Below are 5,000 nucleotides of genomic sequence, written 5' to 3' on the forward strand. Positions count from 1 at the left end.
GGCCGGTATGACGAGGGCTCCCCAGGTGGTTTTCCCGACTTGGTAAGCAGCACCAGTTGTTGCCGCTTCCATGCGTCGGGAAAAGTGCCTGCCTCCAGTAGCTGCTTGTAGCTTTTGGCAAAAACTTCCGGAAAAGCCAGAATTGCCGCAGCTGCAGCCATATTTGGAATATTGTCGTCCCCGGAGCTTTCTTGGGGTTGAGTGAGCGGGCAATTTCCTTCAACTCTTCCGCCAACTCCTCCTCCGAGACCGGATCCTGTGGATCCTCACCTACTTCCGTCTCGGGCCACTCCATCGGGGACGATCGGGAAAGAGCTCATTCACGATGAACTGGAGCTTATTGGCATCCCGTTCCATCGGAACCCGAGCTCCTTCCCACTGCTGCTTGCGGATTTGGTAAGCAGGGCCAAAGCCGTGCGGTTCCAATTGTTCCGGCAGATCCTGCTTGTGTTGGTCCTTGCTGAGCTTGATGGCCCGTTCCAGGGCAGCGCGTGCGTCCGACTTCATTTGACGCCTTTCCTCGCGCTGCTCCTCGGTCCGGGCCCGGTTGAACCGCCGTTTCATTCCGTGATAATGGCTGCGCAACCGATCAATCTCGGACGTCCACCAATAAACTGGCCGCCGGCCCTGTCGCCTTGGGGGTTGCCTAGGCATGGTGCCATCACAGGCCACCGTGATGGCCTGGGTAAGCTCCTCTGGCGTAGCAACATGCCCAAAATGTCCTGGTCCCTCAAGATTTCAACGAACAAATCCTTGTCGAAGAATCTTGTGGACCACCTTCCCCCATTCGCTGCTGAGTGTACCTCGTTGTTGGCGCGCTGTCTCGGAACCCTGCCAACCACAAACTTGATAGTATTGTGGTCACTTGGGGTTTCGTCACACACGCGCCAATTGTTGTCCCCTACCAAGGAGGGGCTGCAAAAGGATACGTCCACGATGGAGTTGCGACCATTTGCCCCAATCCAAGTGCTTCTGGTTGCCCTGGTTCAGGAGAACCAATCCCAGAGCAGCCGCCGCATCCATCACAACTCCCCCTAGATACCCTTTCCCCGTCGTTTGGCCTCCGCTCCATCCCCCATGCACCTGACCAGGCGTTTACATCACCCCCGATCACGGTGTCCCGATTCCGTGGAAGTACAGACACGATTTCGGTCCATTTGCGTTTGTACTCCTCGACAGTCAAATCGGAACCCACGGGTGGTAGGTAGACAGAACAAAAAACGATTCCCCGCATCTCGACCACAACGAAGTCCTCGCGTTGGTTGTCAATGATGCGCTGAAAAGGATAATCCCCAACTGATACCACTGCTACCCGACCAGTGGTATCGGTAACCCAATTGCTGTTATTATTCGGCACCCAATAGGGGTCCGAGATAATCAGAATATCACAACCCTCGGCACGAGCACTTTGCAAAAGCAAGTCTTGTGCCGTTTGGTCATGATTGAGGTTCTGTTGGAACACTCTAATCATGACTGGGCTGTGGGGTTACCTTTCCAAAGTAGCGGCAACTGCGCTGGCCCAGCGAATGCCCGATTGCATCCGGGCCCTCGCATCCCAAGCACTTCCGCTCCCTAGTGCACGGTCCTCGTGCTTATCTTCCGCGCAGCGATGGCATTTGCTACTGCGGTCCTTGCCACGGCAACGGGCAGCAGTATGCCCGTATTCGTAGCACCGGTAGCATTGCCGCCGACGCTCCAAAAGCCGAAGCCTGCAGCATTTGCTGAAACCGACCGTGTATTGCCTTGCCAGGGCCTGGTCGGTCACCGCTATTGCTGGGCAGTCGAAAATGCGACCAACGTACCGTAATGCGTTTTACGGTCGTGATCTGGTCGCTGAAAATTTCAACGCCCAGCGCGGCACTCATTTCCAAAGAAATTTCTTCAGACGAAGTGCCAGGCGGAATGTTGGTGCAGTTCACCCGCACTGAGGGTGTCCGCGGACGGCATTTTGCTTTGCCATCAAGGGCCGCAGACACCTTTCTCCAAAGGGTCATCGTTTCCTGGTGCGACATTGGTGCTAGCTCCAGGAGTAGATGACCCTTAAAGTTTGTGCGGATTCTCTGCACATCCTCTTTCTTCACCGTTTCCCTAAGGATAGGCATCATGTCCGCGTGCTTGAATCCCCCAATTGATTCGAGCTCGATGGCGTTTGGCATTCGGCCGGCCCTGGGATTAGAAGCAGATGCCGGCTTTTGCTTGGGTTGGGGAGCAGAAGGTGGCGTGTTTGCGGCGAGGCTAGCTGCTTGCTCAGCTTCACGCTGCTTCTTCCTCTTCCGTCTCTCCCGGCGCACGGCGGTCTTCCCCTTTACCGTCCGCCATTCTTGCGCACCCTCTTGCCCTCTAATGGTCCAGATCCCTGGTCCGTCGAACAAATTTCCCCTTCGCACGGTTCCTCTGCCACAACTACCTTGGCATTCCGACCCTTTCCCTTCTTCTTGCCCTTTTTCCCTTCCTGACCCACCAGCTGTTGTCCCTGTTCCCCATTTCCTCCTGTCTTGGCCTCATTCTCCCTAACTAGTGTGTTGAACATCTCCCGCATAATTCCCCCCAAAAACAGTGAGGAATTTGGTGATATCGGTCTCATCCAAAGGCAAAGATCCCGGTTGCGGCTCCTGATTAGGGCCTGCCAAAGGCCCTAATTCTTGCTCCAACACCGGGTCCTCCACCACGAGATCCTCGGTTCCCGTTCCAACATCAACTCCTGACCCCGCCTCTCCCAGCCAAATTGCTGGAAGATTGTGCAGCAGGGCTAAGACTGAGCCGATACGCTCTTCCCAATTCGAGAATTGGGGCGTCTTGGCTAAAATAGCCCTGTGCTTTACGGTGTCCCTGATAAACAGCATGAGCTCATGTTTTGCTTTTTGCAATGGGCCCATGGGATTTGACTCTGCTGGATATGCGGTAGCGAAAAATTTCCTGTCGTAAATTTGCCCTGCCTTAGAGCCCTCCCCTTGGCTGTCTTCCGCAATCTGCGGGAGAACAGAGACCCTTTTTGATTTTCCCTCCACCTCTACCGAAGAAGCTCCTCGTAGGGCAGGTGCCTTGGAAGCCATCAGCTGGGTTGTTGATGCCCGTCTACCAAAGCTGGTGGCCGAAGCCTTAGACGGGGACATCGTTCCCAGCGAGCTACGGCGGACGGAATATCTACTCGTCACTGCCTTCGAGGGACTACTTCTACGAGCTAAAGTGGAGCGTGTGTTCATCACCATTTTACTACCGGTTAGTTTCTACGGTTAAATTCTATGAGGGTTATTATGACTGTCTACTGATTTTCTAAGGAATTTCGCAAGTAGGTTGATTGATTGATTAATTAAGTAATTATTGTCAGAATAGGGATGAATTTTAATGTCAAAATTTTAATTTAAACGGGAAAATGAATTTATTGTCAAGTTTAGAAACGTTAGATGTCAATGGATTTTGCGCTGTAATCAAATTGTCAATTACTTTTTTGTCAATATGATGAGACGTTTGATGTCACTGTCATTCAAGTTATTGATAAATTGTCAAATCTATTTGAGTGTCAATGGTACCGTGATGTTTTACGTCAATGTCTAATGGATGCAATTTAATGTCATGGGAATAATCAAATAAGATGATTAAAGTTATTTTCAAATTGATGCAACGGAGAAAGTATTAACTGGGTTAGATGGTATTGATAATTAAAAGAAAAAGCTTAGGAAGCGAATTAAATGATTGGAAGCGGATTTAAGTAAACTTTAATTAAATTTAGAAAAGGGGAATTCCATAACATGAAAGAGTTTTCCGAGATTAAAATTTTAGTTTAATAGCTGTCAGTCTATTTGTTGTCAATAACGGTAAATGTTAGGTTTAAACAAGCTGTCCAAACAATTTAAATGTCAACAGGGTATGAGTTGTGTATTTAAAGATTAAAAGAATTGAATTTATTATTGTGTAATAAATTGTAACTTGAGCATAAGCGATTTTAATATAATTTAATTGGTTGAATATAAATAATTGATTTTCAAATTATTATTTAATCGCTTGCAACTGTCAAAGAATTTTAATTATAACTGTCAACCAATTTAAGATGTCAAGGTGACGTTAGGTGTCAGATATTTTGAGCTGTCAAATTAATTGTGTGTCAACGTTAGATGTCAAGTGTTAAAATGTCAAATCAAACTATTTTGTTATTATTAAGAGAATTTATTATAAATAATTATTTAAATTATTTAGATCAGAAAACTAATAATTTTTTTTTTAATACATGCACAGAACCAGGAGAAAAAATAACTACGTGATTATTAAAACTTCTACTTGTTAAAGAGTTATTGGTTATGGTTGAAGAAGATGAATTACTATTTAAAAGAAGTTATTGGAAATTTGTTGGTAAATATTAGAATTTGTTAAATTATTTTATATGAAAACTAATACAAAGTGTATAAATGTATTAAATAATTGAGATTTGATTTTGTAAGGGAATATAACTAATTGGATTGTGATGGAAAGTATGCTTGTCTAATTGTTGAGCGTTGAATTTGAAATTGTAATTTATTAATTTGCTCTATTGTGCTTATGGCGTTGTAAGTTAATTATTTTAAATAAAGGATTTTTTTAAAACAATTATTCGTTTAAATATTCGAGTGAAAACAAATTAAACATTAATTTTATTTTAAATTGAAAATAATTTGCTCATGGATAGAAAATGAATTAGGGATAATATTAAAATATTCGCAGATGGCTTTCTATGTGTAATTTCAGTTTTTTCAGAGTTTTCGAGATTTGAATGAGATGAATGAAATGAATGAAATTTAAGAGTGCTTAAAAGTGACAAACTACGTGAGGAGACGTGTGTGCTTCAACATTACAGGTAAAATGGACCAAATGTCCCGTTATATTTTTGTCTATGCTACGGGATACAGGTAAAATGGCTTTCCAGTCACCTTGCTCTACGCTCCCTTACTGGAGATTTGTTTGTTAGTTTTACGAGAGTTTTGAAATTTGGTTAGGATAGATTTTGAAAATTTAAATTGTTAGTTCTA

The sequence above is a fragment of the Anopheles arabiensis genome, assembly GCF_016920715.1.
Source record: "Anopheles arabiensis isolate DONGOLA chromosome X unlocalized genomic scaffold, AaraD3 X_pericentromeric_contig0003, whole genome shotgun sequence".
In the NCBI taxonomy this organism is placed as follows: Eukaryota; Metazoa; Arthropoda; class Insecta; order Diptera; family Culicidae; genus Anopheles; species Anopheles arabiensis.